This window comes from Pan troglodytes, chromosome 15, assembly GCF_028858775.2.
Source record: "Pan troglodytes isolate AG18354 chromosome 15, NHGRI_mPanTro3-v2.0_pri, whole genome shotgun sequence".
Lineage (NCBI taxonomy): Eukaryota > Metazoa > Chordata > Mammalia > Primates > Hominidae > Pan > Pan troglodytes.
The window spans coordinates 104,542,497-104,570,036 of record NC_072413.2 but is presented as its reverse complement, the minus strand read 5'-3'; the positions used below and the strand labels follow the sequence as shown (position 1 = coordinate 104,570,036).

At 42.5% G+C, this 27,540-nt stretch overlaps 1 long non-coding RNA gene across 6 annotated transcripts; it reads right to left on the bottom strand.

Moving 5' to 3' along the window:
• Window positions 1–737: 737 nt before the first annotated feature.
• Window positions 738–26,799, bottom strand: LOC129137018 (uncharacterized). 6 transcript variants are annotated; one of them, XR_010151058.1, is made up of 6 exons: window positions 26,579–26,799; window positions 25,353–26,055; window positions 21,068–21,614; window positions 11,403–11,598; window positions 2,817–2,904; window positions 738–2,157 (listed from the first exon to the last, which is right to left on the bottom strand). It is a non-coding gene; the product is annotated as an uncharacterized LOC129137018 (long non-coding RNA). The 6 variants fall into 6 exon arrangements; XR_010151059.1 differs by having other exon boundaries at window positions 25,353–25,541; window positions 26,579–26,703; XR_010151060.1 differs by having other exon boundaries at window positions 25,353–25,438; window positions 26,579–26,701.
• Window positions 26,800–27,540: the final 741 nt, after the last annotated feature.

Below are 27,540 nucleotides of genomic sequence, written 5' to 3'. Positions count from 1 at the left end.
TCCTCAGCCTCTCAACCTGCTTGGGTTACAGGTATGAGCCCCGGTGCCTGGCCAAACATTCCATTTTATATGCATATGCTAGGAATGAATAATCTCTAAACCAATAGCAATATTATACTTAGGAATAAATGGAATGAAATGACAAGACTTAGATGAGGGAAATTATAAGACATTACTTAAGGAAATTAAACTCCCAATAAATGTAAAAACTTATCTTATTTGTGGATTTGTAGACCACATTGTTAAGTTTCCCAAAGTACACGAAGCAATCCGTGGATTCAATGTTATTCCTACAAAAATCCCAAAGGCCTTGGGACAGAAGTGGATAAGCTGATCCTGATCACATCCCAATTTCAAATTTTATTACAAAGGAACAGTAATAAAAACAGTGGGATCCTTGCACAGGAATAAACAGAAAGATCAACTGAATTGAATTGGGAGTCCAGACAGAAAACAATACCTCTATGCTCAACTGATTTTAGACAAGGTCCATTACCAGTAAATTGGGGAAAGAATCCTGTCCTCAACAAGTGATGTAAGGCAACTTGCTATCCACATAAAGGGAAATGAAATTGTATCCTTACCTCATACCACATAAAAAATTAACCTACAATGGCTCAAAGACAAAAATAGGTGAAAACTAAAAACTCTGGAAGAAAACATACAGTTAAGCATTCATGACCTTACATGTAGCAATAGTTTCTTACATCTGACACCAAAAGCACAGACCACAAAAGGAAAAATAAATCAATTTATTTCCTCAAAATTTACAACTTTTACGTCTCAGAAGACATGAAGAAAAAAGTTGAAAGACAAAATGTTATAATAGGAAAAACAACTGTCTTATAGTATACTCTCAACACTCAACACAGAACACTTCTGTTACCAGATACATCGGTTTTTTCCCCACACAGACCAAATCTTGGGTACCAGCTGGGTGTCCTACAGTGCAACCCAATTGTGACAGTAAATGGAGAAAGCATCAGACCCCACAGGCTAAGGACTCAGTCCTAGGAATACACGTCATGCCCCTTGTTGCTTGCAAATTTAAATGACAAACACAAGGATGGTAAAAAGAAAGTGACTTTATGCCAGAGCTTAGCTGAAGGGAACATACAGGCTCTTGCCTTAAGGGAAGCACTTCCACTTTCTGGGCAGAAAGCAGGGCTTTCGGACTTGCCAGAATGGCACGCAGGGGATGAGGTGAGGAGGTGCAGGGTCTATGGGACATGCTCTGATGTTTTCTCCATTAGGTGATCTTGCTAGCACCACCATGGGCAGAGCCAGGTTGTAAATTGACTGTTGTCTGCTGCCAATCTCCTGGTGGGGGAGAGATATGGAAGTGCCAGTTTGTTTCAAGGTTTGGTCCCTGGAACTTTTAAGTTATCACACAGTTGGAAAAGTTTGCAGTATAGGAAGTGTCTGGTGGAGAGACAGTAAAGCTTATAATTGCATTCCTAAAGAGCTAAGTGCAGGAACAGCAAAATGGTAAAACTAATTCATTTCTTCTGTAAGAAAATATGGGTACTCCGTTACAAGACTGTAACCACTTAAGGTGCCAACCACAAACAGTAGGTTCCCAGGTTACCTTCTGTCTGACTTTGCTACAGATTGGAGGCTCCCACAACACCCTTATTGGGTTCAGCAATTTGCTACATCACATTGCACAACCCATGAACGCAGTGTACTTACTATTCCTGACTTATTACCAAGGATCTTTTAAACGCTACAAATGAAAAGCCAGACGAAGAGATGCACAAGGTGAGGTATGTGGAAGAATGCAGGCCTCCCATGCCCTCACCAGACATGATTCTCCCAGTATCTCCTGTGTTGGGAGAGCAACACAGATGCTCTCCCAACCCTGTCCTTTATTACACAGGCAAATTGGTTACGTCTGTGGCCATAGGTGATCAACTCAACCATCAGCACCTCTCCCCTTCACAGAGACGGGACGGGGGAAGAAATTTCAAATCCTCTAATGACAAGGTTGCTTCCCTTGGCAGCCAGCCCCACTGAGGCTATCCAGGGGCCCCCAGCCATCAATCATTTCATTAGCATACGAAAGACACATTACTTCGTACATTCCCGAGGCTTAGCGCTCTGTTTCAGGACACTGCAGCAGAGACCACACATTAACTCTTATTACGTTCCAACAACCTATAAAATGGAAGAAAATGTCGGCACATTAGATACTTCATTAGTGTCTGTTATCCAGAATGTATAAAGAACTTTTACAACTCCACAGCAAAGACAACCCAATCTAAAAATTGACAAAAGACTTTAATACACACTTCACCAACAAGCACATGAAAAGATGCTTAACATCATTACCATAATTAAAACCATAAAGAGATAACCCTTAACTCACACAAGAATAGTTATACTAAAAAATAACAAGTGTTGACAAAGATGTGCAGAAACTTGAACTCTTAAACACTGCTTGTGACAATATGTGACAATATGTGACAAAATGGTGCAGCCTACGTGTAAAATAATTTGATGTTTCTTCATAAAGTTACAAATAGATTTACCATATGACTCAATGATTCCATTCCTAGGTATATACCCCAAAGACCTGAAAACAGCTGTTCAAACAAAAACCTGTGTGCCCTTTAAATGTGTCAAGGTCATAAATATGCAGGAAAGTCTGGGGAACAGTTCCAGGAAAAGAAAACTGGATCCGAATGAAAAAAAAAAAAAAAAAACACATTATACTCCCAAGTGTGGCACGAGGTAAAAGTGAAGTGAGTTTGTGGAACGAATTATCATGTAGGAACAATACTGATTTCCTGATCTAGGGGTTATGTGGTAGTTACCTGGGAGAGTGTCCATGCTTTCAGTGCAATAGACCGGAGTATTTTGTGCGACACTGCAAATCTGGTACGGCAATAACTGTTGGGGAATCTAAGGGAAGAAACAAGTTGTATTTTGTACTACTACTGGAAGTTGCTTAGAAATATGACATTATTGGAAAGTAAGTTACTTTTTAAAACAACCATGTCAATACCATGCCAGCAAAGCAGACACATCATCAAAATCCATTACAGAGGCTATAGTTCAGCCAAAGCTGTAAAACCCTTAAAAAAGTCTCAATGTCAACAGGGTCCACTTACTAGATATTATTACATTTATTAGTATTAGAGGCCATTGTGTCAATATATTAGTGTTACGGCATGGTATGGACATTTAGATTAGTGTTAGGGAATGGTGTGGATATTGTATTGGTGTTGGGGAATGGTGCAGATATTACATTAGTGTTAGGGCATGGTGTGGATATTATTACATTAGTATTAGAAGCGATGGTGTGGATTAGATGAGTATTAGGGCATGGTGTGGATATTATTACATTAGTATTAGAAGGGATGGTGTGGATTAGATGAGTGGTAGGTCATGATGTGGATATTATTACATTAGTATTGGAAGCGATGGTGTGGACTAGATCAGTGATAGGGCATGATGTGGATATTACTACATTAGTACTGGAAGTGATGGTGTGGATTAGATCAGTGATAGGGCATGGTGTGGATATTATTACATTAGTACTAGAAGCGATGGTGTGCATTAGATCAGTGATAGGGCATGGTGTGGATATTATTACATTAGTATTAGAAGGGATGGTGTGGATTAGATGAGTGGTAGGGCATGGTGTGGATATTATTACATTACTATTGGAAGTGATGGTGTGGATTAGATCAGTGACAGGGCATGGTGTGGATAATATTACATTAGTATTGGAAGCGATGGTGTGGACTAGATCAGTGATAGGGCATGATGTGGATATTACTACATTAGTATTGGAAGTGATGGTGTGGATTAGATCAGTGATAGGGCATGGTGTGGATATTATTACATTAGTATTAGAAGCGATGGTGTGGATTAGATCAGTGATAGGGCATGGTGTGTATATTATTACATTAGTATTAGAAGGGATGGTGTGGATTAGATGAGTGGTAGGGCATGGTGTGGATATTATTACATTAGTATTGGAAGTGATGGTGTGGATTAGATCAGTGATAGGGCATGGTGTGGATATTACTACATTAGTATTGGAAGCGATGGTGTGGACTAGATCAGTGATAGGGCATGAGGTGGATATTACTACATTAGTATTGGAAGCGATGGTGTGGATTAGATCAGTGATAGGGCATGGTGTGGATATTATTCCATTAGTATTAGAAGCGGTGGTGTGGACTAAATCAGTGATAGGGCATGCTGTGGATATTATTACATTAGTATTGGAAGTGATGGTGTGGATTAGATGAGTGTTAGGGCATGGTGCGGATATTATTACATTAGTATTGGAAGTGATGGTGTGGACTAGATCAGTGATAGGGCATGATGTGGATATTACTACATTAGTATTGGAAGCGATGGTGTGGATTAGATCAGTAATAGGGCATGGTGTGGATATTATTACATTAGTATTAGAAGGGATGGTGTGGATTAGATGAGTGTTAGGGCATGGTGTGGATATTATTACATTAGTATTGGAAGTGATGGTGTGGATTAGATCACTGATAGGGCATGGTGTGGATAGTATTACATTAGTATTAGAAGCGATGGTGTGGACTAGATCAGTGATAGGGCATGATGTGGATATTACTACATTAGTACTGGAAGCGATGGTGTGGACTAGATCAGCGATAGGGCATGATGTGGATATTATTACATTAGTATTGGAAGCGATGGTGTGGACTAGATCAGTGATACGGCACGGTGTGGATATTATTACATTAGTATTGGAAGCGATGGTGTGGACTAGACCAGTGATAGGGCATGGTGTAGATATTATTACATTAGTATTAGAAGCGATGGTGTGGATTAGATCAGTGATAGGGCATGCTGTGGATATTATTACATTAGTATTACAAGTGATGGTGTGGACTAGATCAGTGATAGGGCATGCTGTGGATATTATTACATTAGTATTGGAAGCGATGGTGTGGATTAGATGGGTGTTAGGGCATGGTGTGGATATTATTACATTAGTATTGGAAGCGATGGTGTGGATTAGATCAGTGTTAGGGCATGGTGTGGATATTATTACGTTAGTATTAGAAGCGATGGTGTGGATTAGATGAGTGTTATGGCATGCTGTGGATATTATTACATTAGTATTAGAAACGATGGTTTGGACTAGATCAGTGATAGGGCGTGGTGTGGATATTATTACTTTAGTATTAGAAGCAATGGTGGGGACTAGATCAGTGATAGGGCACGGTGTGGATATTACTACATTAGTATTGGAAGCGATGGTGTGGACTAGATCAGTGATAGGGCATGATGTGGATATTATTACATTAGTATTGGAAGCGATGGTGTGGACTAGATCAGTGATAGGGCATGATGTGGATATTATTACATTAGTATTGGAAGCGATGGTGTGGATTAGATGAGTGTTAGGGCATGGTGTGGATATTATTACATTAGTATTGGAAGCGATGGTGTTGATTAGATCAGTGATAGCGCAAGGTGTGGATATTATTACATTAGTATTGGAAGTGATGGTGTGGATTAGATCAGTGATAGGGCATGGTGTGGATATTATTACATTAGTATTAGAAGCGATGGTGTGCATTTGATCAGTGATAGGTCATGGTGTGGATATTATTACATTAGTAATAGAAGGGATGGTGTGGATTAGATGAGTGTTAGGGCATGGTGTGGATATTACTACATTAGTATTAGAAGCGATGGTGTGGATTAGATCAGTGTTAGGGCATGGTGTGGATATTATTACATTAGTATTAGAAGCGATGGTGTGGATTAGATGAGTGTTAGGGCATCGTGTGGATATTATTACATTAGTATTGGAAGCGATGGTGTGGATTAGATGAGCGTTAGGGCATGGTGTGGATATTATTACATTAGTATTAGAAGTGATGGTGTGCATTAAATCAGTGATAGGGCATGATGTGGATATTATTACGTTAGTATTAGAAGTGATGGTGTGCATTAGATCAGTGATAGGGCATGGTGTGGATATTATTACATTAGTATTAGAAGGGATGGTGTGGATTAGATGAGTGGTAGGGCATGGTGTGGATATTATTACATTACTATTGGAAGTGATGGTGTGGATTAGATCAGTGATAGGGCATGGTGTGGATATGATTACATTAGTATTGGAAGCGACGGTGTGGACTAGACCAGTGATAGGGCATGGTGTAGATATTATTACATTAGTATTAGAAGCGATGGTGTAGACTAGATCAGTGATAGGGCATGGTGTGGATATTATTACATTAGTATTAGAAGGGATGGTGTGGATTAGATGAGTGGTAGGGCATGGTGTGGATATTATTACATTACTGTTGGAAGTGATGGTGTGGATTAGATCAGTGACAGGGCATGGTGTGGATAATATTACATTAGTATTGGAAGCGATGGTGTGGACTAGATCAGTGATAGGGCATGATGTGGATATTACTACATTAGTATTGGAAGTGATGGTGTGGATTAGATCAGTGATAGGGCATGGTGTGGATATTATTACATTAGTATTAGAAGCGATGGTGTGGATTAGATCAGTGATAGGGCATGGTGTGTATATTATTACATTAGTATTAGAAGAGATGGTGTGGATTAGATGAGTGGTAGGGCATGGTGTGGATATTATTACATTAGTATTGGAAGTGATGGTGTGGATTAGATCAGTGATAGGCCATGGTGTGGATATTACTACATTAGTATTGGAAGCGATGGTGTGGACTAGATCAGTGATAGGGCATGAGGTGGATATTACTACATTAGTATTGGAAGCGATGGTGTGGATTAGATCAGTGATAGGGCATGGTGTGGATATTATTCCATTAGTATTAGAAGCGGTGGTGTGGACTAAATCAGTGATAGAGCATGCTGTGGATATTATTACATTAGTATTGGAAGTGATGGTGTGGATTAGATGAGTGTTAGGGCATGGTGTGGATATTATTACATTAGTATTGGAAGTGATGGTGTGGACTAGATCAGTGATAGGGCATGATGTGGATATTACTACATTAGTATTGGAAGCGATGGTGTGGATTAGATCAGTAATAGGGCATGGTGTGGATATTATTACATTAGTATTAGAAGGGATGGTGTGGATTAGATGAGTGTTAGGGCATGGTGTGGATATTATTACATTAGTATTGGAAGTGATGGTGTGGATTAGATCACTGATAGGGCATGGTGTGGATAGTATTACATTAGTATTAGAAGCGATGGTGTGGACTAGATCAGCGATAGGGCATGATGTGGATATTACTACATTAGTACTGGAAGCGATGGTGTGGACTAGATCAGCGATAGAGCATGATGTGGATATTATTACATTAGTATTGGAAGCGATGGTGTGGACTAGATCAGTGATACCGCATGGTGTGGATATTATTACATTAGTATTGGAAGCGATGGTGTGGACTAGACCAGTGATAGGGCATGGTGTAGATATTATTACATTAGTATTAGAAGCGATGGTGTGGATTAGATCAGTGATAGGGCATGCTGTGGATATTATTACATTAGTATGACAAGTGATGGTGTGGACTAGATCAGTGATAGGGCATGCTGTGGATATTATTACATTAGTATTGGAAGCGATGGTGTGGATTAGATGGGTGTTAGGGCATGGTGTGGATATTATTACATTAGTATTGGAAGCGATGGTGTGGATTAGATCAGTGTTAGGGCATGGTGTGGATATTATTACGTTAGTATTAGAAGCGATGGTGTGGATTAGATGAGTGTTATGGCATGCTGTGGATATTATTACATTAGTATTAGAAACGATGGTTTGGACTAGATCAGTGATAGGGCGTGGTGTGGATATTATTACTTTAGTATTAGAAGCAATGGTGGGGACTAGATCAGTGATAGGGCACGGTGTGGATATTACTACATTAGTATTGGAAGCGATGGTGTGGACTAGATCAGTGATAGGGCATGATGTGGATATTATTACATTAGTATTGGAAGCGATGGTGTGGACTAGATCAGTGATAGGGCATGGCGTGGATATTATTACATTAGTATTGGAAGCGATGGTGTGGATTAGATGAGTGTTAGGGCATGGTGTGGATATTATTACATTAGTATTGGAAGCGATGGTGTTGATTAGATCAGTGATAGCGCAAGGTGTGGATATTATTACATTAGTATTGGAAGTGATGGTGTGGATTAGATCAGTGATAGGGCATGGTGTGGATATTATTACATTAGTATTAGAAGCGATGGTGTGCATTAGATCAGTGATAGGTCATGGTGTGGATATTATTACATTAGTAATAGAAGGGATGGTGTGGATTAGATGAGTGTTAGGGCATGGTGTGGATATTACTACATTAGTATTAGAAGCGATGGTGTGGATTAGATCAGTGTTAGGGCATGGTGTGGATATTATTACATTAGTATTAGAAGCGATGGTGTGGATTAGATGAGTGTTAGGGCATCGTGTGGATATTATTACATTAGTATTGGAAGCGATGGTGTGGATTAGATGAGCGTTAGGGCATGGTGTGGATATTATTACATTAGTATTAGAAGTGATGGTGTGCATTAAATCAGTGATAGGGCATGATGTGGATATTATTACGTTAGTATTAGAAGTGATGGTGTGCATTAGATCAGTGATAGGGCATGGTGTGGATATTATTACATTAGTATTAGAAGGGATGGTGTGGATTAGATGAGTGGTAGGGCATGGTGTGGATATTATTACATTACTATTGGAAGTGATGGTGTGGATTAGATCAGTGATAGGGCATGGTGTGGATATGATTACATTAGTATTGGAAGCGATGGTGTGGACTAGACCAGTGATAGGGCATGGTGTAGATATTATTACATTAGTATTAGAAGCGATGGTGTAGACTAGATCAGTGATAGGGCATGCTGTGGATATTATTACATTAGTATTACAAGCGATGGTGTGGACTAGATCAGTGATAGGGCATGCTGTGTATATTATTACATTAGTATTGGAAGCGATGGTGTGGACTAGATCAGTGATAGGGCATGATGTGGATATTATTACATTAGTATTGGAAGCGATGGTGTGGATTAGATCAGTGTTAGGGCATGGTGTGGATATTATTACGTTAGTATTAGAAGCGATGGTGTGGATTAGATGAGTGTTATTGCATGCTGTGGATATTATTACATTAGTATTAGAAACGATGGTTTGGACTAGATCAGTGATAGGGCATGGTGTGGATATTATTACTTTAGTATTAGAAGCAATGGTGGGGACTAGATCAGTGATAGGGCATGGTGTGGATATTACTACATTAGTATTGGAAGCGATGGTGTGGACTAGATCAGTGATAGGGCATGATGTGAATATTACTACATTAGTATTGGAAGCGATGGTGTGGACTAGATCAGTGATAGGGCATGGCGTGGATATTATTACATTAGTATTGGAAGTGATGGTGTGGATTAGATGAGTGTTAGGGCATGGTGTGGATATTATTACATTAGTATTGGAAGCGATGGTGTTGATTAGATCAGTGATAGCGCAAGGTGTGGATATTATTTCATTAGTATTGGAAGTGATGGTGTGGATTAGATCAGTGATAGGGCATGGTGTGGATAGTATTACATTAGTATTAGAAGCGATGGTGTGCATTAGATCAGTGATAGGTCATGGTGTGGATATTATTACATTAGTAATAGAAGGGATGGTGTGGATTAGATGAGTGTTAGGGCATGGTGTGGATATTACTACATCAGTATTAGAAGCGATGGTGTGGATTAGATCAGTGTTAGGGCATGGTGTGGATATTATTACATTAGTATTAGAAGCGATGGTGTGGATTAGATGAGTGTTAGGGCATCGTGTGGATATTATTACATTAGTATTGGAAGCGATGGTGTGGATTAGATGAGCGTTAGGGCATGGTGTGGATATTATTACATTAGTATTAGAAGTGATAGTGTGCATTAGATCAGTGATAGGGCATGATGTGGATATTATTACGTTAGTATTAGAAGCGATGGTGTGCATTAGATCAGTGATAGGGCATGGTGTGGATATTATTACATTAGTATTAGAAGGGATGGTGTGGATTAGATGAGTGGTAGGGCATGGTGTGGATATTATTACATTACTATTGGAAGTGATGGTGTGGATTAGATCAGTGATAGGGCATGGTGTGGATATGATTACATTAGTATTGGAAGCGATGGTGTGGACTAGATCAGTGATAGGGCATGATGTGGATATTATTACATTAGTATTGGAAGCGATGGTGTGGATTAGATGAGTGTTAGGGCATGGTGTGGATATTATTACATTAGTATTGGAAGCGATGGTGTTGATTACATCAGTGATAGGGCATGGTGTGGATATTATTACATTAGTATTGGAAGCGATGGTGTGGATTACATCAGTGTTAGGGCATGGTGTGGATATTATTACGTTAGTATTAGAAGCGATGATGTGGATTAGATGAGTGTTAGGGCATGGTGTGGATATTATTACATTAGTATTGGAAGCGATGGTGTTGATTAGATCAGTGATAGCGCAAGGTGTGGATATTATTACATTAGTATTGGAAGTGATGGTGTGGATTAGATCAGTGATAGGGCATGGTGTGGATATTATTACATTAGTATTAGAAGCGATGGTGTGCATTAGATCAGTGATAGGTCATGGTGTGGATATTATTACATTAGTATTAGAAGGGATGGTGTGGATTAGATGAGTGGTAGGGCATGGTGTGGATATTACTATATTAGTATTAGAAGCGATGGTGTGGATTAGATCAGTGTTAGGGCATGGTGTGCATATTATTACATTAGTATTAGAAGCGATGGTGTGCATGAGATCAGTGATAGGGCATGGTGTGGATATTATTACATTAGTATTGGAAGCGATGGTGTGGACTAGATGATTGGTAGGGCATGATGTGGATATTACTACATTAGTATTGGAAGCGATGGTGTGGATTAGATCAGTGATAGGGCATGGTGTGGATATTATTACGTTAGTATTGGAAGCGATGGTGTGGATTAGATCAGTGATAGGGCATGGTGTGGATATTATTACATTAGTATTGGAAGCGATGGTGTGCACTAGATCAGTGATAGGGCATGGTGTGGATATTATTACATTAGTATTGGAAGCGATGATGTGGATTACATCAGTGTTAGGGCATGGTGCGAATATTATATGGGTGTTAGGGCACGGTGTCGATATCATAGTAATGTAGAGCACAGTGTGATTATTATATTAGAGGCCACTGTAAGAATATATATTAGCAGCCACTGTGTCTTGGACGTTGACCATGATACTAGGGTATACTCCAAACAGTGAGATTTGGGGGTTTTATTTTTCTAGATTAATTTCTTCCTCTGCTAAGTACTCTAAAGACTCACTCCTTGGCACTCAGGGCCGTGGACAGGAGCTTTTTACTCACCAATGAAGAACACCAAATTAACATGACCCTCGTGCTGCCCTGAGGAAGTTGAAGCTCCTCGCTGCTTCTGGCACCTCAGCGGGAAGTTGGTTGGGGCGGGATCGCGCGCCCTCTGGTGGAGCCATGGTTCAGCACAGACGCTCTTGCTCACAGTTTCTCGGCGCATGTGCGCCCCCTCCTGGCTGTCCTGAAATACCTATAAAATTCAATATTCAGTTTATTCAGTGTCATAATTTTGGAAATTCAAACCGAAATAAAGGCCACTATATCCATACCTTTCCCATAAATGGTGATGGAAGAATTATTTGGAAGCCATATAGAATGAAGTGACTCTATACACAAATTAAAACACAAAAACCTACTCAAAATAGTCCAGAGACTACAACTTGAAATGCAAAACTATAAATAATCTAAAAGAAAACCTAAGAGACATTGGATTTGGTGTTGAGTTTTAACACACAGCATCAAGTGCCAATTCGTGAAAATACTGAGAACAGACTTTATAAAACTAAATTTTCTACTATGAAAAACCCTATTCAGAGAACAAAAAGACAAGACACACTGTGAGAAGATATTTACAAAATACAAACGTGATTTTAAAAACTGTATTGAAAATACACAAACAACTCTTCAAACGAACACTAAGAAAACTAAAAACCCAAATAAAACTGGGTAAATATCTGAACAGACATCCAGCCAAATAAAATACATAGATAGCAGGCCAGGTGTGGTGGCTCATGCCTATAACCCCAGCACTTTGGGAGGCTGAGGCGGGTGAGTCACCTGAGGTCAGGAATTTTAGATCAGCCTGGCCAACACAGTGATACCCTCTCTCTACTAAAAATACAAAAAAATTAGCCAGGCATGGTGGTGGGTGCCTGTAATCCCAGCTACTTGGGAGGCTGATGCAAGAGAATTGCTTGATCATCGGAGGTGGAGGTTGCAGTGAGCCAAGATCACGCCACTGCACTCCAGCCTGAGTGACAGAACGAGACTCTATCTCAATAAAAGAAAAAAGAAAAAAAAAGAAAATATACAGATAGCACATAATCACACAAAAGGATGCTCAATATATCTCATTAGGAGACTGGAAATTAAAATAATGCTGAGATATCACTGCACACCTAGTACAACTGTGGGACTCTTAAAAAAGCTCAACAGTAACAATTGGAGGTTGAAGAACAATAGGTACGGCCATTCATTACTGGCAGAATGCATGAATGGGTACAGCCACTTTGGGAAACAGTTTGACAGTTTTTCCCAAAGATAAACAAGTCTTACCTTACAATCCAACAAATGCACCCCTAAATTGTGTATGTTTAGACAGCTGCTTTGAAAAATTATGTTCAAACAAAAACTAGCATGTAATTATATACGAGCCACTCTACTCATCATGGCCAAAACTTGAAGTAATCAGAACATTCTTCAATAGCTGAATGCATAATCAATTTGAAGTACAACCATGCAATGGAATGCCATTCACCAACAGAAAGGAATGAACTGTCAATCCATGAAAAGAAATGAATGAATCTTGCATCTATGTTGCTAAGTAAAGGGTGGCAGTATGAAGATGCTATACATTATATGACTCCATTCATATGACATTCTGGAAAAAGCACAACCAAAGAGATGATAGTCAGATCAGTGACTGTCTGGGGTGGGGATTTGAAGTATTCTGTATGCTACTTCAGTAGTGGATATCTGACAGTATGCATTTGATAAAACCCACAGAATTTTAATGCACAAAGAACAAATCACAATCTACACAAATTAAATTATTTAGGATGTGGAAGTATCTAAGGACAAAATACAGAGTGCAACCAAGAATCTAACTGTATTACCAATGTATGTTGCAAGTGGTGGGCCAAAGGTGCTGAGCTGGAAATGAGTAGAATCCATAGACTAAAAACAAAATGTACTATATACATGAACAGTGGACTCTATTTTATAAAGTTATTTCCCATAGGGATAATAGTTAATTTTGAAACCACTATATCTGTAAAAAGAAAAATAACCATGATTTTCCTCTATACTATCAACATTCCACTTTTAACAGCAAATTGTGGGGGGGTGGGGTGGGTGTTTCCCACACCAACCAATTTTCCAACTCTCTGGAAAACAATTGGGTGTCCTGTAATTCAACTGTGACACTGATTACCTGGAGTTAGTATACACCCTACAGGTTAAGGGCTTAGTAACACCAGACTGTCCACAACCTCAGATGCCAATCACAAGTAATGAATCCCCAGTTTACCCAAACTTCTATATGACTTGGCTAGAAACTAGGCATTCCTACACCCCCTCTTCAGGTTTGACAATTTGCTATGATGGCTTATGGAACTAGGAAATACTTACTTATGTTTACCAGTTATTATGGTCTCAATGTGTGTACACCCCCACCCCAAATTCCTATTTTGAAATGTAATCCCCAAAGGGATGGTATTCAGAGGTAACCGAGAGGTGATCGGATCATGAGGGTGCTGTCCTCATGAATGAAACCAGTGCCCTTATAAAAGCGTCTAGGAGCCCGTTTCCCCATTCTGCCATGTCACGACATGCTAGAAGGCACTATCTATGATAGATGAGCCCTCACTAGACATCAAATCTGTCAGCCTTGATCTGGAACTTTCCAAATTCCATATTTTAGGAATTTTTATGGAAGCTTCATCATGTAGACATGACAGATTATTAACTCAATTTCCAGTCCCTTCACACCCTCAAAGGATTGCATGTTAAGCTAAAAGTTACAACCTTCTTATCATGGCTTGGTCTTCCTGGTGACCATCCCCATCCTGAAACCATCCAGGAACCCACAGAGTGTCCTTATTAGAACAGAAGCCATTCCTATTATCCAGGAGATTCCAAGAGATTTAGGAACTCTGCGTCAGGAACCAGGGCCAAAGACCAAATATTAGAACACAAGATGCTCCTACTGTTCAGGAAATTGTAATAGTTTTAGGAGCTCTGTACCAGGAACTGCAGACACAGACCAAACATATATTTCTTATTAAGTCCCAACCTGGAATCTTGATCAAGAATGAATTCCTTGTTCCCAATGGTACAAGGGATGAAATAAATGGCAGATAGATAGTAGGAGCCAGGTTCCTCACTATTACAGTGAGAAGTTACAGATAAAAAATAGGGAAGCCTAGAATGATCTCTGTCATAATGAGTCAGAATATATATATACAACATAAGTATAAACTCACATTTAGCTTAACATATACACAGATGGTTCCACATAGAAACCTTTATAATTAAGTGGGTACATATAAGTTAGAAGACACACATATATTTCTTTGCACTGTCAGCTGTAAGTGTCATGATGCAATGACCACATTTAGTGTCCAGATGTAAGTTTTTCATACCATTCTCTAACAAAAGAAATCAGGGCTATTAGAAGAAATAGCTGAAACTAGGACTGGGACAGAAAATATATGAGCCAGGGTACTTTTGAAGTAACAGAAATACATTATAAAAAAAACATGAAATTATGTAAAAGGAGCCAGTGGAAAGAGCTACCAATGGCCACAGGTATGAACAAAGAGCAACAAAATACTGTAGAATTAGATAACAACCAAAAGATTAAAGTAACTATCTGTGGATCCATACTGGTATAAATAAATGATTAAACAGATATGCAAATGGGCTGAATAGAAATCTCTTATACAGAAGAATTCCAAATACCTGATATAGACACTCAGCCATCAAGGAGGTGGGGCTAACTCCCCACTCCTTAAGTATGAGCTCTGCATGATGACTTCCTCCAAAAGCATACATACAATATAGACATGGGAAAAAAGTAACTTCACAGTGAAAAACCTGAAAACACTGCCTCAACCACGTGATAAAAGTTAACATTAATGGTGATAACACATCTTGAGAGCATGAAGTGACTAGACTAGCACTTGCAAACCAAAAATAAAATTCAAAGATCTTTCCCACAACCACCTCTCCACCAGGGGACACCAAAGTTAACCTGGAAGACTGGTTCAGGCTATGATGGGAAAGAGGTGGTCAGACATGCCTCAGTATGCCCTCCTCCCTTTTGGAATTCAGGAAAAGCCAATCAGCATTTAACATCAACACGACCTTAAATCTGATAAGAAACATTTACAATCTATTCTCTCTGAAGCCTGCTACCTGGAAGCTTCATCTCCATGATAAAACCTTGGTCTCCATAACCCCTTATCATAACCCAGACACTCCTTTCTATTGATAGTAAGTCTTTCAACAAACTGCCAATCAGAAAAATTTTAAATGTACCTATAACCTGGAAGCCCCACCCCACCCTAATCCTTTGGGTTGTCCCACCTTTCTGGACCAAACCAATATATATCTTAAATACACTTGATTGATGTCTCCTATCTCCCTAAAATGTATAGAACCAACCTGCACCCCAACGACCTTGGGCACATGTTCTCAGGGTCTCCTGAGGGCTGTGTCATGGGCCATGGTCACTCATATTTGGCTCAGAATACATCTCTTCAAATATTTTACAGTCTTTGACTCTTTTTGCGGACACACTACACATCTGCTCTGCTTCCCCCAAACCCCTAAACCCAGGCTGATTATGAGAAAAACCCCAAGTAAACCACAATGGAGGACATTCTACACAATACCTGACCAATCCTCCTAACACTGTTCCAGGTCCTCAGAAGTAAAGTCTGAGAGACTGCCACAGCCAAGAAGAGCCTGACATGATGACTAAATGTCCTATGGGATCCTAGATAGGATCCTGGGAGAGAAAAAGGCAGAACTAAGGGAAACCAAATAAGATGTGAGCTTATTTAATAATATAGTAATATCCAGTCATTAACTATGACAAGAAATGATATAAGATGTTGGTCAGGAGTGGTGGCTCATGCCTGTAATCCCAGCACTTTGGGAGGCTGAGGCGGGCGGATCACCTAAGATCAGGAGTTCAAGACCAGCCTGGCCAATGTGGTGAAACCTCATCTCTACTAAAAATACAAAAATTAGCCGAGCGTGATGGCAGGCGCCTGTAATACCAGCTACTCAGGAGGCTGAGGCATGAGAATTGCTTGAACCTGGGAGGCGGAGGTTGCAGTGAGCCGAGATCACGCCACTGCAGTCCAGCCTGGTTGAGACTCTGTCTGAAAAAAAAAAAAAAAAAGATGTTAAACCTATCTGATACATGTTGATATGTTAAAAAGAGGGGAAACTAGGTTGCGTCTACATGGGAAATCTGCATTTTCTTCCCAATTTCTGTATGAATCTAAAACTAATTTAAAATAAAACCTCTATTTAAAAATTGTAATTTTTTCAGATATCTGCTAAATTATTTCTACTAAAAATTAGTAATTGGCAGTAACTACTCCTACTTTTAAAAATAAGAGCATTCATGATACTGCAAAGTAAATTATACAGACTAATACATACTTTCAAAGAAATGCCCCTTTTACATGTTTTATGTTAAGATAACATATATGTGTAAACATGGTCGTATCATTTTTCTTATGGTGTAGTTCACTCTCTAAGAAAGCTGGTCATCTTAGAACCAGGGAAAAAAATTCACATTTTGGAGACTATTTCAATTTACGGCTGGATGTTTTCAAAGTATGACTTTGTGAAAAAAAAAAAAAGTTCAAATTGATTCCTTGTGACTGGATCACTTATTCTAATGAATGCTTGCCTTTATTTTGTTTCCCAGCATTTCTTTCAGCTACAATACAACAGAAGCAAATATTTGCCACTGGAAAAAATATTCAAAGACACTCTTAGGTTAATCTATAGCTGATGACAGTCAGTCTAGTCTACATAGCAAGCAGCTTCAAGATATGATTATTTAGCTAAGCGGGAAATGGGACGTGACTGCTGCCTCATTCCCACGTCTCTCTGGACCTGATAATTTAGAGGAAGCTCACATTTGCAAGATAAAAATTTTCTTTTCCTTCTCAGTATTAAATATGCTGTCACAATAGAAGAAAGCTTTACTGACTTCTTAAATGATGTGTTGAGACCGGAAACCTAAAATGATAGTTACTGAGAATAGTGCTAATGCCCTAAGTTTTTAGTCACACCCTCACCTAGGTAGGAACCTAACCAAAAGGGGAGAACTTTTGAACAAATTACGGGAGGTCATTGTTTTGGTCACAACTCCTGCATTAGGCCACACTGAGCAGGCAAAACCAGAATGGAGACACTCACGCTGAATGACACACAACGAAGCTGAAACTTTAAGGAAGTAGATAGATCCCAAAAGAGCTCCCTTTTTCCCTGAAGAGACTCCAGTCTACCTGAGTCAGCATAAAGAAGTCCCCTCTGCTTTAATTCTTACCAAAACAAGTAACTTGAAGTAATCTGATATTAACAAATCAGTTGTTATTTTCTATTGCTCTATTTCCGCCTTACACAACACAGTGTTCTGCTATTGCCCAGAGGGCACTGAGACCAAATAAAACTTGAAAATGCCACACTGAAAGCAAATAAGTCCTAATAACTCAACTTACAACGATAACAAAGAGCGACACCAATGCCCAAAGTTTTGATCAATATCTCAAAATTGAGAGGCTGACCAAAAGGGAGGAATTCTTACATCAAACAACATTTGGGCTTTAGAAGCCTCCCAAGGAGTCCTTGTAAAGAGTCGCGGCCGGGCACCGTGGCTCACGCCTGTAATCCCGGCACTTTGGGAGGCCGAGACGGGTGGCTCATGAGGTCAGGAAATCGAGACCATCATGGCTTACAAGGTGAAACCCAGTCTCTACTAAAAAAAAAAAAAATACAAAAAAATTAGCGGGACTTGGTGGCGGCAGCCTGCAGTCCCAGCTACTCGGGAGGCCGGGACAGGAGAATGGCATGAACCCGGGAGGCGGAGCTTGCTGTGAGCTGAGATCGCGCCACTGCACTCCAGCCTGGGCGACAGAGCGAGACTCCGCCTAAAAAAAAAAAAAAAGAAGAAGAAGAAGAAGAAGAAGAAGAAGAAGAAGAAGAATCGCAACCTAATTTACTATAGAAACAAACTGAAAACCTGACTTGGGAATGTATCATTGTAACAAATAGCGGCGGTTCAGCCAATCACATCAGCCGAGTGTCAGTCAATGGCCGGCAGCCAGCTGTTCAAAACAAGTTCCAAGAAGGCAAATCCGGGCTGTAACCAGGTCTGTAACCAATCCAGCCACCTCTATACCTCACTTCTGTTTTCTGTATGTCACTTTTTTTCTCTGGCTATAAATTTAACCTGCACATATTGTGTGGCAGATCATTCTGAACCATTTTTGGTCTGGACTGCTGCCTGATTCTAGAACCACACAAAAAAAAGCCAATTAAGATCTGCAAACCCACATTTGTTGTAATTTTGTATTTTAACAGTTGTGCCCTACAAAAGACATTAAGCTGAAATTAATCAAAAATCATTTACGGTCATGATTAGGTCATAAAAAATTGTCAAACATAACAATTCTTCAAAAAAAGCTAAAAAGTATTTTTTAAAAATATTGTTGATGGAAAAAAGAGTGCAAAAGTAGATAGGAAAATTATGTACAAAACTAAAAACAGAGGAGAAATTAAAAGTCAAATAATTGCATCAAACTGGAAACCTAGAAAAAATGGGTGATTTCCTAGTAAAAATACACATTAACAAAATGGGCACTGAAATAAGGCAACTATGAATATACCAATTAGCATAGAAAAGCTAAGAAAGGTCCTTAAAGATCTCCCAGTGGAAAAAGGCCCCAGGACCATCTGGGTCCATAGCTTAGTGTAAGCTGACTTAACTAAATGGTGATTTTACACTCATGCATTGCATACATACGATGGTGGTCCCATGAGATAAAAATGGAGCTGAAAAATTCCTTCCTAGCCATCTTGTCATAAGCTCATGGCTCAAAGCATTACCTTTTCTCTGTTTTGATACCATGAAAGGAAAATAAATCTCAGGACCCCCAAATCACTAAGCCAAGGGAAAAGTCAAGCTGGGAGCTATGTCAGGCAAACCTGCCCTCATTCTATTCCTAACTAAGATAGCTACAAAGATAAAAAGCTACATACCTCACTCACAATTTGCCCACAAAGAATTTCCTTTTGGACAAAGGACAGACAGCACTCAAAGTCATCCCTCACCTGAGACAGATGCATATCTGATTGCTTCCTCTGCCCTATTATTTATGTAAAAATGCAGATTCATTGAGCCAGACTAAATTGTGTATTCAGTGGAAGGCTGATCAAGGATTCAAAAGAATGCAACCTTTTGTCTCCAACCTACTTCTGACCTGGAAGCACCCCCACTTCCTGCTTCCAGTTGTCCCGCCTTACTGGGCCAAATGACTGTATATCTTACACGTCTCATCTATCCCTAAAATGTACAAAAGCAAGCTCTACCCTGGCCACCTTGGACACATGTCGTCAGGACCTCCTGAGGCTGTGTCAAGGGTGTGTCCTTAATCTTGGCAAAATAAGCTTTCTAAATTGACTAAGACCTGTCTCAGATATTCTGGGATCACAATCTACAATCACCATGGTGTTATAGTTGACTGCAGCATTCAGTACAGAGACATGCTGTACAGGTTCGTAGCCTGGGAGCAATAGGCTATACTATGTAACTTAGGTGTGGAGTGGGCTACACCATTTAAGTTTTATAAGGACACTCTACAGTGTTCACACAAAGATGAAATCACCTAAGGATAGATTTCTCAGAAAGTATAACATCGTTACGAGATGCCTGAGTGTACTTTAAATGGTCAAAGCCTAGGAGAAAAAAAGAAACTTAACTCTTGTTATGGGTTAATAACAAAGCTTAAGAGAGTTAACATAGTTCATCTAATCGAAGATGCCAATGATTAAAAAACATTATTTTATGCACCATCACAAATAGGTTGCCAATTAAACCGACTTTCTGAATAACACACAAATGTGAATTTACTTCTATTAATGCCAGGAAAGTAAAATGAAAAATAAATTATGGTTTTGACATGTTAAAGCAAATAAGGCGGGGGTTAGCCTGAGGCCTTCCCTAAGCAAACAGAAACCGAACTTGGAGGCATTTGAACTGACTTAAAAAAATTAACAAACCAACCACAGTCAATGCCAAAAAGCTCAGCAGCCAGTTGGCTGTATGACTAGGGACGCTGAGGGAACCATTCCCACAACAGGCGGTCGCCTAGCTGGAGCCACTGAGGAGCCTCACTTAGGGGCCACCCTAAGAGCTCAAAGCCCCAAGCCGATTTCCGTTCTGGTGCTTCCTGCGTGATTCATGAACCATTCCTTCGCTGAAATAAACTCCGCTTAAATTTATTTTACCTAAAATCCTTTTAACAGACAAAGTCCAGTATTTACACTTAAAATACGGTTGTGAAAACTCACATCTACATCTGCTCTTCAATATTTTTCAAGTACTTTAACACTCTAAGAAACACGAGCCACTGGAGCGCAAATAAAAGCAAGTCGTGGGGTGCGCGTCTCCCTGGGGCTCTCCATGTTGCCCTCAGGGTGTCTCCCTTCTCTGTCCCGGATCCACCCCAAACAAACCCAAATTGGTCAAAAATTTAAAAATGAAACAACTCAGGTATGCTGTAATAATGAATAACAAAGCCACTTAATGATGGGCCACTTTGTAAAATAAAATAAATACAACTTGAGAAAGTGGAGCGCGAGGCAGCGCGGCCTCCTCAACACTGAGCCGGGACAGAAAGCTTTTTCCTCACCTTTCCTCGGGCAGCCTCGGGGACCATGAAGCCACAGCTTCCCCAGTCGTTCCTGAGGAGCTGAGGAGAAGGAGGCTGGGTCGTCCCTGGCCACGGTCCCCAGGTGTTCCTATAGAGCCAGCGGCGTCTCCCGAGTGGGTCCTGAGGAGGAGGAGGCTGGGTCCTCTCAGGTGTCCCTGTAGGGATGGAGGCGTCTCCTGCGTAGGTCCTGAGGAGGCGGCTCGGCTCCGCCCCCTGGAGCCGCAGGGCGTCTGTGCCGGAACCCGGGCGCCTCTTGAGGTTCTGTGAGGCGGCATCGCGCCCCCTGACGGCCGTCGCAGGCGGTGCAGGATGCTCAGGTGCTCGCGGTCAAGCTGTGGCCTCGCCCCTCCGGTGAATCTCCGAAGTTCACTGTTCTGACAATTACACACCATGACTTTTGAAAAACCAGCTGAGGCCGGGCGCGGTGGCTCACGCCTGTAATCCCAGCACTTTGGGAGGTCGAGGCGGGCGGATCGCGAGGTCAGCAGATCGAGACCATCCTGGCTAACACGGTGAAACCCCGTCTCTACAAAAAAACAAAAAAAAAAACAAAAAAAAATTAGCCGGGAGTGGTGGCGGGCCCCTATAGTTCCAGCTACTCGGGAGGCTGAGGCAGGAGAATCGCTTGAACCCGGGAGGGGGAGGTTTCAGGGAGCCTCCTCTAAACAGAAAAGACCGACCCCCAGTCAGTGTTTTATTTTCCCTGATGACCGCAGGCCATGAACTTATGGAACAATAACGTAATTAGGCTCTTGGACCCAGGGAAGTAGCTCCATGCCACCTGCCCTCATTTGCTGAGCATTTTGGTTTCTCGGATCTGCTGCTCAGTTTCCAGTCTCTTCCTCCCTGCCAATGCTGCCAGCGTGCCTCTTCTGCAAGCAGCAACCGCCTTCCACCTTCCATTCTCTACTCTTTAGCCGTCATCTGGCTGGACTTTTCAGAACGGACTGCAAAGGAGAATAAACTGGCTGAGTCTGAGGGTGCACTCACGTGCAAAGTTGCAAGCTTTAATGTACCCATCTTGGCAGATTTTGGCTCCTTAGAGTTCTTTCTCATTTGGGGATCTCATGTGCCCTCTGATGAGGTGGGCTCACTGACTGTCTGCGCCGGTGGCATCTGGCAGCACCTTGTCACGTGCACCTAGGTAAGAACCTGGCTGCACCTGATGCTTAGCCAAACGGGGAGCCCACAGTTCTGTGTATCAGGTGATGTTTAATCTCTGGAGGTTAATGAACGTGAGGGAGCGATACTGTCTGGGACTGTCCACATATTGCGTCTGAGTCACTGAAGGAAAAGAATGTGGGGTCTGTTTGCTGGAACTGGACACCTCCATAATCACATGCTCCATGAAATGCAGGCAGGAGATCTCGCTTTCTACCTCTGGGATGGGAGTGTGCAGTTTCAGAATGAGACTAGCCCACACAACTGACTCTTTATTTGGGAAAGAGAAATGAAATCAGATGTAGCAATTTAATATACACTAAGATGATATCTTAATCACAAACACTCTTCTGGTTTTTAGAAATGTGAATGTTATTTACACTAGGTTAAAAAACCTGAATATCCAACAGCATGACACCGACTAAAGAAATACTGGCGCACTCTGGAACCTTGCACACCACTTATTGGCATGGGAACAATGGGAACACGCCTATACAAAGATGTGCATGGAAATTAGAAGAATGCAACACTGTAGAACAGATGTGACTAGGTGCATGATCAAGAGCACACAAGACCAAGCCTGCCTCTGCACACACAAGACCGCGCCTGAGTCTGCACCACGTGACGGGACCATTGTGGAGCAAGCCTGGGAGATTCTGATGTAGGCAGCAGAGGCGTCACTTAGGGACCAGACTTCCGTGGGAAACCACCATCTCCTTCCAACCCAGATGCACTTCATGGGAAACGCGAGCAGATGAAGTTCATGTAGGAGACGAAAGAACTCGCTCCCCAAGCTCATAGGCCTTTGTCCTCCACCCATGGACCGAAGCATCTTGTTAGATGATGGCCGCCCGCAGCCAGGGCCGGCGGAGAACCTGCCATGGAGCAGAGGTCCGTAAAGAACTGCTGACTGTCACTGTCCCTACTTGGGGGCCACTGGGGGATCTGATGCATCTCACTACCCTTTGTAAAGGAATTATTGAAAATGTCAGCCCTCTAACAAGGCATAGGTTGATTAGTTACAGGATTTAACATTTCTATTTTAAAAGGCAACATTGAAGAATGTCTTTACAAAGGCTGTACAAAGCCTGCCATATTCTTTGTCACACAGATTGACTCATGTGCAATGCAGCCATTTAATGAAACACTGGCATTTACCAGATGTAAACTTATTAGCAGACGACAACTAGAAATAATGTGCTGGATGTGCCCGTTTATTTATATGAATATAACCATCTCTCTAGATGCATCGAAAGATACACAACATGAGATCCACTTTATTTCTACAAGTTTATGATCAGGTGGTCAGGACAGGGAAAGAAGAGGAAAAAACTTTAAATCATGGACCTTTATTCTTAGACACCTTTATCCTACATACACAAGGGACATGCATGGTTGAAATAATGGAAACAAGGTGGATAAAAGTGAAAGTAACTTAAACTGCTTTACCCAGGAATGCCCAATTCAGGTGCTGCAGAGAAGAGCATGAGAACCGGGTGTCTTCGGGACAGGCGTGCCTCTAGGAGCAGAGTGGCCGTTCATCAGCAGGGAGGAGCAAGGCCTGGGTCGGGGGACACTGGGGCTGCTGTCCCAGAGGCTGGCAGCGTAGCCCTGAACCCCCAAGGCTTCACTGAGTCTCCCCTCAACCACCTAAACCAGAATAAACTGATGTAGCAGGACTCCTCAAACACTGTGCAGGGTCTCCATGTCCTCGATGGCCCCTGATGAGCCACAGTACCCTCAGGTCCTGGTGAAGGAGCTGGTGCTGCCTCCTGCCTTTCCCCACGTGGGGTCCTGCAGCTCATCCCACACAGCCTCAGATTCCCTCTACAGAACCTGCCCACAGATGTCTTCCGAGACCGGCAATACTGGGAGGCCTGTGGCCCAGACCCAGGAGGAACCAGCTGAGAGGCTCCGTGGAGGTATCGCTGATGGTGTAAACAGAATGAAAATGCCCACTTCTGTTCTGCTCCCTGAGAACAACTGTCAAGCCAGCATGAGTTTCCAGTCGGAACTTTTCCTTTTCTCCCCATGTTTGTCGCTGTTTTAATGGACATTGCCTGGCTATTAAATCCCCCGATGAACTCACTTTGAAAATTATCTATTGCACTGGGCACCCTTTCAGGAATCACTGAGTGTTAATTTTCTCAGTCTGAGTGATAATTTATGAGTCAAATAAGGACAGATCTGAAGCCAGAGGCTGCTCCTGTTGGAAAATCCCTGAGGATGATGTTCCGGGGAAGCCTCCAGCCTTGGGAGTCCCGTGGAACTGAGCCAGCCCAGGTCATGAAGGGAGCTGGTGCCAGACACTGACTGGGGACCTGCTGGCCTCTGGGCAGACCGCTCTGTCCCTGCACCTGGCCTGCCAAGTATCCCTGTGCAGTCATACCAAGTCCTGTGCTCAGAAGGGCCCCAGAGTAGTTTAAAGTTCTGCTGCCGCCCCTGGAAGCTCATGATTTTGAACAACAACAACAAAAAAAAACCCACGTTTTCCACTCGGCCCCACACATTATGTGGCCTGCGCAGCTGTCAGGCTGTGGCCACAGTGCTGGCATCTCTCACACAATGAAGGCTGCTGGAGTCCTGGCTGACTTGTTTTGACTCTTTTGTGAGGCCCACACCTAAGCTAAACACTCACGTGCCCCCACGCTGACTCCCCACACTCTAAAGCATGAATCTGCCCCTTCAGCTGGGAGAGGGTCCTCGTGTCATCTGGGTTTTTGGAGAGAAGGTCAAAGGAGCCTGGGTTCTAGTTCTTCAGTAATCAAGAGTAAGGGTCTTACCTGTTCACAGGTCCGCGTGGCTGCTTTACAGAAAGCAGGAAGTGGCCACTTCAGCCACATGGCTGCATTTCCAGCTCAGTCCAGGCAGAGCTGCACCCTGCCTTGCACCTCTGCAGATTCTGAGGGGAGTCCTTAACTGAGCCAGGGCGAGTCCTGGGGGCACTCTGCCCCTGTGGACACTGCCCCTGGGCAGGCCATGAATCTCCTCTGCTCCCACACTCTAGAGTTCAACAGGTCTCAGGGGCTCTGCCTGAGGACTGCCCTTCAACCAGGTATTCGTAATTTCCCCAAGACCCAGGCTTGCTGAGTCACTCAGTTACCTGAATGCCTTTTTCACAAAGGGATGACTGTGCTGCTCCGTCTTCCTTCTTTTTTGTTTGCGAGGCCACAGGGAAATCTGGATCCTCTGGTGAAAAAGCAAATCCAGTTTCTGCTGCTGCTGCTGCTGCTGCTGCCGGTTCTTGTAAATGTCCTCACTTGGTTTCTGGGCAGCAACTTCCTTGACTTGCCTGGGGAGCGGATCTGAGCTGCATTTACCAGGCCATGCCCAGGGGAAGTGATCAGTGTGGGACCGTGAAGCTGGATTTCCCCAGGAGCTCCCTCCAAGCTTCTGGGATAATGATAAGACTCGGGATGAACCAAGGATCTTGAACCATGGGACAATGTGAAGTCTAGACCCAGTGGAGGAAGAGAAAGGCTACGGGAAGGGCAGGCTTCACGTTACTGAGCATCCGCTACCTGCCACACACTTTCACGTGGCCTTATTCTGTGTGTTTCTCACAGCACCCTTGAGAAATAGAGACTACGATCACATCTTTTACATAAAAGAAAACCACCATCCAGGGAGGCGAAGTCCCTTGCTCACAGACTGTCATGTGGGAAGCTCTCTGGATGCAATGATGTCCTCCAGTTGCAGTACCAGGCAAGCTGTCCCAGAGTTCATGGAGCGGAAAGGCTCGAGAAGCAACTGAGGATGCTCGAATCACAGGTTTATAAAATCCATTCGTAAAACACAGCAAGAAGCTGAGGGAAGGAGATGGGAGGGCCGTATGACCTGATTCCTGTGCTGTCAACAATCACCGGTTCTCTTCTTTCTCTGCTAGTCAACCTCACCCCCTCAGGTGTGACCACGAGGACCAGACCTGGGCAAGAGTGCTCACAGCTGAAGGGCTTATGACACACACCGGCTCAACGGGACAGACATGGGACAAGTGTGCCTGATCATGGTGGAGTTGCCAAGAAGCAGCTGTCGCACTGTCATGGGTTCTACGTGTTTCTTGGGCAGAGGACGCATGGGACCAGAATGGGCACCAGGAATGGTGGTGAACGAAGGCCCCATGGTTCTGCATGTTTAGGTGTCTCTTGTATAAAGGCACATTGTGAATTGAACATTTAGTGCCCAGGAGCCTCATGCATATTAAGTATCTCTTGGCCCTTGTGTCTCTTCCTTCCCACATGTGACATACCTGTTCTCTGTAACTATCTATTCTGAACGTATCTAAAAACCATGTCTTGCCTGTGTTATACAAACCACATGCATACTCACGTTCTCTGATGTAGCTGAATGTTTCCTAAGGCCAGGGCACATTTCAGGGTCACATAGAGTGGAGAGAGGGACCAAAATAGCCTTGCTCTGTTTGACTCCCAGCCGAGATGTCTGCTGGGCAGCACTGCCTCTGTAGGCTCTAATAGGGGAAGGGAGTTCAGGGGAACCTCTGGGGCTGGGCAGGCTACCAGAGGGTGTGGATATTTGGGTGGACCCTGACGGATGACTTGGGTTTCCTTGGGAGGAAGTGTCAGGAAGGGCATCTGGGGCTGAGAGCACTGTGTGAGCAACAGAAGGAAGGAAACTGTGGCTGGCTGGGAAGGGATGGTATGGGGGACAGGGTGAGACTTCTGGCCCTGGGTGCTCAGATGAAGACCTGGGGTTGCCTAGTGGCTGGAAACACACACCAGCTGTGGCAACTTGACCTCTGGGATGTGAGTGTGCAGGCAGCTGCTGAGAACGGCTGTGGGTATGGAGATGTGGCTACAGGGAATGGGCAATGGATTCATCTGGGAATTCTGCAGGCAGTGGCCCATAGAGGAAACAGCCTGGAAATGAGACTGCAGATACGTGCTAAAGAGGCTGGAGGAACAGTGACCCCAGTACAAGTTTATGGATTTTATCCACAATCTAAAGAAATGGAGGCCAAATGGCTTTTGAAACTCTAAAATACATGCAGAGGAAGAGTAATGCTTCATGGGAGAGCCAGACTCTTACTGGCAGTGACGCTGCACCGTAGAGCTCCGTTCCTCCTGCCCATGTCTGTGGTTGGGGCTGGGGTAGTGCGTAAACATGACGCTGATGAGGCCCAAGCATTGTTGGAAAAGAATTCAGCAGCTGCCACAAGAATCTTGAATCCGTGGGTGAAGACCTTGACTTTCTCTGGGACCAATATGGTCAAGAACAAAGTAAAATCATGACAACAAACATTGTTCAGTTTTCCAAATATAAGCTATTTTAAA